Source organism: Saimiri boliviensis, chromosome 4 (genome assembly GCF_048565385.1).
Source record: "Saimiri boliviensis isolate mSaiBol1 chromosome 4, mSaiBol1.pri, whole genome shotgun sequence".
NCBI lineage: Eukaryota > Metazoa > Chordata > Mammalia > Primates > Cebidae > Saimiri > Saimiri boliviensis.
In genome coordinates this window covers 41,843,813-41,853,350 of record NC_133452.1, presented here as the reverse complement: position 1 = coordinate 41,853,350, position 9,538 = coordinate 41,843,813, and the positions used below count along the sequence as shown (strand labels likewise).

General features: G+C 38.6%; 1 pseudogene; it reads left to right on the top strand.

Annotated features, from left to right (window-relative positions):
* The first annotated feature begins 477 nt into the window (after nt 1-477).
* On the top strand, nt 478-5,500 carry LOC101028726 (enolase-phosphatase E1 pseudogene; annotated as a pseudogene).
* The last annotated feature ends 4,038 nt before the right edge of the window (nt 5,501-9,538 follow it).

The window sequence follows — 9,538 nt, the reverse complement described above, 5'->3', positions numbered from 1 at the left end:
GGAAGAGACTACCTTCTCCTAGTTATACCAGGGAAAGTCCCAGGATAAGCTCTGATTGATCTAACTTGTACATGTGATTGGCTCACATGCACGTGTCTCAGCCAATCACTATGCCTCGAAAATGAAATACACTAATTTCCCATAATTTCAAGTTCATGGGCTCTATGGATTTTATTAGGGAGTTATCTGAGCTAAATCACAAAAAGAATTGGAAGAGGAGATATCTCAAAGGAAAATCGTGAGCTATTATCCAAAAGAGAAAGAATGGGTGTGTGATAAACAAAATCATAGTACACCCACCATAAATGTTCCCAGTGTCATAAATGGGTTCCATCTGAAATGTCTCGATCACCATTCTCTTCTGTCTCCAACCGTATGTACACTCTTTATTTGTAAGAATGAATATGAATGATTTTAATAATCTTGAAAGAAAATAAATTCCTGCTATAACAAAACAATTTGCTTTGTCAAAATGCAATGGCCTATGAACATGTTCATTCGTCACCACCTGGTTTGCAACGAAACTCTTGCTTCCCAGCACTTTTAATTCCGTTTTGAATGAAACTCCATGTAGGACTCATGATTCTTCCCAGGTAGGTTTATTTTTCTGGTCATCCGGCCACCCCTTTTCCTGCCCACGTGGTCTCGGGCTCCTGCCCCAAACTGCTCATACAGCTCAGGGCTTCTGGGCGGCCACCTTTTGCAGTTCCAGGTCTGCAGAGGTATCCTCTCCCCACACGCGGCAGGCTGCACGTGGTCGCTGACTCCGAGATGCCGCGGGGCCTTCGGAAGCCCAGGACGGACGCGGGCGGGGGGAGGGGGTGTGTTGCACAGTCGCAGCAGGCGCCGCCCTCCGCCCTCCGCCAACAGCAGGGGTCCAGTGACAGCATCTGCTAGGGAAGTGGTCGTGCTTTCTGCGCCCGCCGAAGTCACCGTGATCCCATTAGCTATGGAAGGTACCACACCCCCCGTTGCTTTCTCGAAGGACATTTTATTTCCTTACGTGGAAGAAAATGTTAAAGAGTATCTGCAGACACAGTGGGAAGAAGAGGCCTGCCAGCAGGAGGTCAGTCTCTGGAGGAAACAGGCTGGAGAGGACGCCCAGCTGGATGGACTGTTCCTATCTCTGCAGCATCTGGGAATGGGCTGGATGGTTCGCAACAGATGATCCAGGCCGTGGTAGATATGCGTGCTGGCAGATGGACCTGGATCGAAAGACCACTGCACTCAAACAGCTGCAGGGCCGCACGAGGAGGGCGGCGTTCGCAGCTGGGCGCAGGAAAGCAGAGTTCTTGGCAGATGTAGTTCCAGCTGTCCGGAAGCGGACGGAGGCCGAAACGAAGGTGTACATCTATTCCCCAGCGAGCGTGGAGGCACAGAAACTGTTATTTAGGCATTCTACGGAGGGAGGTATTCCTGAGCTTGTTGATGGTCACTTTGACACCAAGATTGGACACAAAGTGGAGAGTGAAAGTTATAGAAAGATTGCAGACAGCATTGGGTGCTCAACCAAAAGTGTTTTGTTTCTAACAGACGTTACTCAAGAGGCCAGAGCTGCTGAGGGAGCAGCTGTGCACGCAGCTGTAGTGGTGAGACCGAGCAAGATGGGATTAGCAGATGATGAGAAGACTTGCTACAGCCTCATTACATCCGTCACCGAACTACACCTGCCTGCCTCAACCTGGAGGAGGGTTGCTAAGGCAGACCACACTGTTCCCCACAGAGTTGTCCCTGTCACGTCTAGGTTTATTCTAATGGTGGAAGTAACTTACTTAAAAAACATATACATGTACACATATATATGCATGTATATGTATATGCTCAAATTAACTTCCACAGGTACATAAGTGAAAGAAGATTCAGTTCACTCAACAAAAAACTTATTTAAAGATGCTTTATATGTAGAAATTGTTTGAAATCATACTCTAACCCTTACTGAGGCCAAAGCGTAGTTGATAGAAGAAATTATTAAGTACCTATCTAATGTGCTATGTGCACCAAGTTGTGTACTAAAATGGAAAGCTGGTTTTGAGATATTATTTAGAACCCTTGTTATTTTAAAAAAGAAATATTTCAAAGACTTATTTCTAATAATAATTCATTGCTCCTGTTTGTGATTTACATTATAACAGCTATATTTCATATTTGCCTCTCTATATATAATCAAAGATGAAGGTATTTCTTTCTGCTCCAAAAGAGCAAAATTGGGAAAGAAAACTCACTTAAGTCTTGATCAAACAAGTGTCTTTTACTTAAGAAGAAACTTGGTAATCATTGTGGCACCCACAACAAGCATTTGCCTTACAGTGAAAAAGGTGCACTGATGTAACAGCTAGAACAGAGATTTGGTTCTTAATGTTTAACAGAACAGTTCTAATCCCGTGGGGTATTATCATGATAGATTTTATAGTTGCCTTTCTAACTACTAACATAGTTTGAGAATATTCATTGCTATTTACTATTAAAAAAAATGTTTTACAGAAATCAATCCATAAGATTAAGTTGAGTTCTAATATGTAAGATTTTCCTCTAGAATGGATGTGAGAAATGTAAATTTTATAACAGCAGTATTTATCCTGGTTTAATTCTAATAGGATGTCATGTTAATTTCATGTCATGATTAATAAAAGCATTTTTCTGGTCATCTTTTCTTCTAAATTAATGTTTAATTGTCCTTTCAACAAACCACTGAACCCTTCCTCTACACTTGTCATTATATAAGGCACTGAGAATATAAATAATCCCTTAGAGACATTACATTTTAGCTGATCATGCCCGCAAGTTAAGAATCACAATCCAATGTATACAGTTCAGGAACTTCAAAAATTAGGAAGGGGTCTCCCCAGGATGAGTGTTCCTCAGGTTAATCTTAAAGGGTAAAAAGCAGTCAGGTAGATGAGCCTGCTCACCATGAGGAGACTTTAGTCAAATGGTTGGATCTGTGAATTTTTTACACTTGGTTCTGCCTATTGCTTGGTGCCATGGAACAGAACAGGTTGAAATGTGTCTTGCAAAGCACAGTGTGAATGGTGGTGTTACCATATGAATTCTGCCCTGACATTTTCCCTTGTTGTAGGACTCAACCTTTCCTCAGAACCATGAAATAAAAAATGAAGTCCCTATATTCATAAAAGATTTTCCAGTTTTTCTCTTTAAATGGTGGAGGCCCTGTGATGTAACTCCAACATTTTCCTCTGACTTTTATGTAGCATTTGTTGAAAGCTTAACTGCAATATGCTTGTAGAAAGGATATTCCCACATTAACAGTTCTTTTCTCTTTTTTGTACATTTGTTATCTCTTATAACTGAGAGAAACTCAAAGGTGTCATTTGCTTTTTGGTATGATAATATTTTAGAGCCCCATAGAAATAATTCAGTCCTGCATTATTAAAAATAGAACTTAAAACATTAAAAATAATTATCTATTACAAATTAAACACTGATGAGTTGCCAAATTCTTACAACAAATCAAGTCTTTCCTTTTATATTTGAGACCTAAAAAATAAATACTATAGTAAGTATATATATTATGAAAATAAAATATTAAAATATGTATTAAATACAAATTATCTATTTTAGTAAATTTAATTTAGGCTATTTCTTTAACTCAAGTTATTTTATTGGGCAACAGACCATTGCTTAACTTAGCAAATGTATACATGAAACTGTGAGTTACAAATATCTTTTTCTCACTTGGTGCCACTAAAATGAGTCAGAGAAGTTCCTAGGTGATATGATTTGATTCTGTTTCCCCACCCAAATCTCACCTCGAATAATCCTCACATTTCAAGGGTGGGACTAGGTAGAGATAATTGAATCATGGGATGGTTACGCCCATACTGTTCTCATGATAGTGAGTGAGTTCTCACGAGATCTGATGGTTTTATAAGGGGCTTCCCCCTTCACTTGTCACTCATTCTCCTTCCTGCTAACATGTGAAGAAGGACATGTTTGCTTCACCTTCCACCATGATTGTAAGTTTCCTGAGGCCTCCACAGCCCTGCGGAACTGTGAGTCAATTAAACCTCTTTCCTTTATAAATTACCCATTCTTGAGTATGTCCTTACAGCAGCATGAGAACAAACTAATACTGTAGGTACCCAAAGCTCTGTAATATTAGCAGCATATTTAACTGTCCAGGTCAAATGGATTAGGAGGAAAGTAATAGAGATGGCAACAAAAACTAACATACAAACATAAAACAACAGTATACACACACACACACACACACACACACACACACACACACACACACAAGTGGGAGTGGTGACGGATGCAGCTTGGTAAGGATTCTCATTTCCAAAGTGTTCAAAAAACCTGAAGAACCTACTTTGTTCACTTGATAGATCATGGTTGAGGACATTATGCTTCTCAAAAGTGCTCCTGTTTTACAAACTAAGATAATGATACACCTAGTTTGTTCACTTGATAGATCATGGTTGAGGACATTATGTTTCTCAAAAGCACTCCTATTTTACCAACTAAGATAATGATACACAATTTGCCTGAGATAATTTTCAAAGTTGTAAAAGTCATAGATCCAGGAACAGAAAAACTTGGGCAGGAATTATTATACTTATCCACAAAATTCAATCTCTTGAGAAACTCTACTCTCAGTAAAAAAAAAAAAAAACCTCAAAGGGATTGAAAAGGTAGCAACAGAAGAGATTTACAGATTCACTTTATAGAAAAATATTAGCTTTAGCTTTCATTACTTTCTAGTACATCTAATTTCCCTTTTTAAATATATAAACTAGCTAAGAATAAATTAAGTAGAAGGCTTGTTGTAGATGAAGATTTTTTATAAAGAATTATAGTCATGGTTCAAACTACCTTCTCACTGTCTTTGTTTTACAATTAAACTCTGAGAGCACTGCAAAAAGCCTATCATTTTGTAAACTCATTGTCTTAGAAGATGTATTTATTTCATTCTTAGGAATTACACATTTATCTTCAAGAATTTTGTTATTAGGAATGAAAATTATTGCTATAAACAGTTACAATCTCATTATATAAGTATTTGTTTTCTGATAGCAAGTATTCAAAAGTAATTGAATATTTTAATTCATTTCCCACAATGTTATCTCCAGAATAAAGCTGTCTGAATAGAGCCAGGAATTGGAGAATCTGTTTTTACTATTACTACACCTTAGGGAAGATAATTAGATAACTGTACCTTTGAAATGGAGTTTATAAAGTATAGCAACCATAATTTTTTAAAATACTTATTTGAGAATAGGTTATAGAGTCACAGAAAAGTTTCAGAGATAGCACAAAAATTTCCTGTATACCCATACAAACACATGTTTCCTTAATACTTTACATTATGATGGTGTATTTGTCACAACTTAGAGGCCAATATTGAGATATTATTATTAACTAATAATTAATTAAACTCCATTCTTCACTAGAATTTTATTAGTTTTTTAATAATGTCTTTTTTCCTTTCCAGAATCCCTCTCAGGACACCCCATTGCCTTTGGCCATTATGTCTCCGTAGGCTCCTGGGGGATGCAGCAGTTTCTCAGTCATTCCTTGCTTCTGATGACCTTGACAATCTAAGGGATACTGGTCAGGTATTTTGTAGAATGTGTCTCAGTTTCCATTGTCTGATGTTTTTCTCATGGTTCACTTTGGGTTATGGGTTTGGGGAGGAAGACCACAGAGGTAAATTACAGTTCTCATTCTGTCATATTAAGGTTATAGGCTATCAACATGATTTATCACTGATAATGTTAACTTTATCTGACTAAGGTAGTGTTTGCCAGATTTCTCCACAGTATTGTTACCTTTCTCTTCTTTTCACACTGTCCTCCATGAAAGTAAGTCATTAAGTGTAGCCTAGGCTTAAAGGGTAGAAACTTACACTGTAGCTCCTTGAAGGAGGAATATCTACATAAGATAATCTGGAATTTTACAGAAGATATTACTGTCTTCCCCTTTATTTACTCAATAATGTATTTATATCAGCATAGGTCAATGGATATATATTTTATACTTTAAGTTATAATCTAATACTACTTTTAAAATTCATTTTGTGCTCAAATAGTTTCAACTTTGATCATTGTATATACACACATATAAATATTTCTATATGTATTCACCTGTATTTATATAATAATGTAAACATAAGTTCATACTGATATTGCCTACTATAATCCAATACTACATGGTTCATTCTAGCCTTCCTCTTCTATCCTTCCACTCCAGTTGTAAGGTTTGGGAATCTCTGCCTAGATTTCAGAGGATGTCTGGAAATGGCTGAATATCCAGGAAGAAGTTAGCTGTAGAGGCAGAACCCTTATGGAGAACCTCTGGTAGGCCAGTGCAGAAGGGAAATGTGGGATCAGAACCCGCACACAGATTCCTCCCCCGGGGCACTGCCTAATGGAGCTATAAGGAGGCCATCATCCTTCAGACCCCAGAATGGTAGATCCACCGATAGCTTGCACTGAACACCCGGATAAGCCACAGACACTCAATGCCAGCCCGTGAAAGCAGCCAGAGGGTGGGTGGTACCCTGTAAAGCCATGGGGTGGAACTGTCCAAGGCTGTGGGAGCCCACTTCTTACATCAGCATGACCTGGATGTGAGACATGGTGTCAAAGGAAATCATTTTGGAACTTGAAGGTTTAACGACTGCCCTATTGGATTTCAGACTTGCATGAAGCCTGTAACCCCTTTGTTTCAGCCAATTTCTCCCATTTGAAATAGGTTTATTTACTCTGTGTTTGTTCTCCTATTATATCTAGGAAGTAATCTGCTTTTGATTTTAAGGCTCATAGGTAGAAATAACTTGGCTTGTTTCAGATGAGACAAACTGCCACTGCAAAATCATAACTGAGACAGTGAAAGAGATTTGACCAACTCCATCTTGCTTCTAACCTCCAAACTGTCCTTGTTCATTCCTGGGAGTAGACTCAGTTAACTTTGGGAGGAATTTATAGTTTAAAACAAAGGCAGTCACAGCCCTTTCCCAAAACAAACCTTCTTGCCTGGGGACTAGACTGCCTTTGTAGGACTAACAAATTAGCCACAAGATTAGAAATTATAGTTTAGGAGTCATGCAGCTGGAAGTTAAAAGATGCTGACCCTCCCTAAACTGCTCCTAAAATCAGTGCTTGAGGTATTTTGGAGACCCTGCAGCTGATGGATCAGCTGGCATCACCCAGACTGATTAACCGGCTCATCTGATCTTGCGGCCCCACCCAGAAGCTGACTCAGTGCAGGAGGACAGCTTCAGTTCCCTATGATTTCATCTCCTACCTAGCCAGTTTGCACTCTTGGTTCACCGGCTTCCCCTGACCCGCCACGCTGTCCTTAAAAACTCTGATCCCTGGAAGCTTAGGGAGACTGATTTGAGTAATAATACAACTCCAGTCTCCTGCGCAGCTGGCTCTGTGTAAATTACTCTTTCTCTACTGCAGCTACCCTGTCTTGATAAATCAGTTCTGTCTAGGCAGTGGGCAAGGTGAACCCACTGGGCAGTTACATGACTTTGGACATGGACTTTTGAGTGAATGCTGGAACAAGTTTAGATTTTGTAGGACTGTTGGAAACCCATAATTGTATTTTGAAATGTGAGGACACGAGATGTGGGAGGAGCCAGGAAAAGAATGATACAGTTTGGCTGTATTCCCACCCAAATCTCACTTTGAATTTTAGTTCCCATAATCCCCATGCGTCATGGGAAGCACATGGTGGGAAGTGACTGCATCATGGTGCAGTTTCCCCCATGCTGTTTGCACGATAGTGAGTGAGTTACGAGATTTGATGGGTTTGTAAGTGTGTGGCATTTCCCCTGCTTGCACTCATTTTCTCTCTTAGTGCCCTGGGAAGCGGTGCCTTCTGTAAGTTTCCTGAGGCCTCCCCATCCACGTGGATCTGTAGAATCAATGAAACCTCTTTTCTTTATAAATTACCCAATCTTGTATATTTATTTATGGCAATGTGAGAATGGTCTAATACACAGTATTTCAATCATTTAGGTGTTGGGGCCTTTCTGCTGATCCCAACATTTACGTCATTCTTAGTGGATTTATCTTCAAGAGTTTGTTCCCATAATAAAAAGTTATGATCTCTTCACTTATGGAGCTTACAGAATAATGTGTGCTTGTTTGCAAGAAACAGGCAATCTGAAATTGTCTCCAAAAATGCCTTGAGTTTAATGGCCATGGAAACAGCTTATTCACTTGGTTTAATTTTTGTCTGCCTCTTACTAAGTTCTGAGGCACATATGTAGGCTAGAAGGATTGAAGAGCTGTGTAAGTTACCTTGCTATTTCTAAGCTTCCATATTATCTTAGACCAGGGATGTCTTGTGTCCAGAACTGGTCTGAGAAGTGCCGCCAGAAACTGAAAACCAACTGAGAATTCTCAAACCCCTTAATCTAGAATATGACCTACTTCTATGGACTAACTTAAATCATGAATACACATAATACATAACTGAAAAAAGTTTAAAGGTGTTAAGCAAATGTAAGAGAAAAATCTATAATATTCCCGAATATATCATAAATTTCATTTACCTATTTGTATTCTATAATAGTGCTTGTAGAGAAAATGCTGGGTTTTTTTTTCTTTAAAAGTCCAACAACTTTAATGTTGAAGTTAAAGCTTCCAGATCTTAGCCTAATTCCAATGCTTCTACCATGAATCTTCTTGTCTAAGCAAAGTGGATGACTTGCTCTTCCATATCTATATCCCTAATTCAGTGTGAAAAGATTGTTATAAATTACTTTTCTCAGGGATCTGACTAGGTTATTTTTCCATGCCTGAATGACATCAGTGGCCAAGTGAATGTAATGCTCTGCTGGCCGGATTATTTCAAAGGACCATTCTGACATTGAATATGAAACACCTGGACGCACAGTGGAACATCAAGTAATTCCTCATAAAAGGGCAAATAGATACTGGATGGAAAAAAAAATAAAGGCTCCTAATCTCACCATTTAAGTTTCAGTTCTCGTTCCTTTACCTCCATGAAGACTTTTCTAACCTTTAAATTATTTTCAAAATTATCTCTTCCTTTTTAGAGATTCCATTTGCTGAATATTTATTATGTGGCCATTTGCTTGCTTTATTCTCTGTTTCTGAATTCTAAATTTGGGGGAAGGTGATTTCGGTCTATTTTGGTTGCATGCACTCAATAGCTCCAAACACCTTCACCAGCACTATGCTAAGGAATGTTATCTAAAAAAACAAATGAATGGCCTTCACTTATTTGTTGTATTTAATTGAATAATCTGAAACTGGACCAGTTTAAATTTTACCTACATTCTTATCTTCTCCTCTCCAAGATGACAGAATAGAGTCAGGACCAGACCTGGACACAGGCCAATGCTAGAGTGTTTTATACACAGAAAGATTTCTCTGTTGAAGTAAACTGTATGTTCAGGCTTTTAATCCCCAAAGTATTATTTAATATGTATTTGAGGTAAATATCGACCTCATAAAGCAGCTGAATATTTTTCTCTTGTGTAACATTTTATAGTTCATGCATTAGAAGTCAACCACAGGTACTCTGTTTTAGAATACCA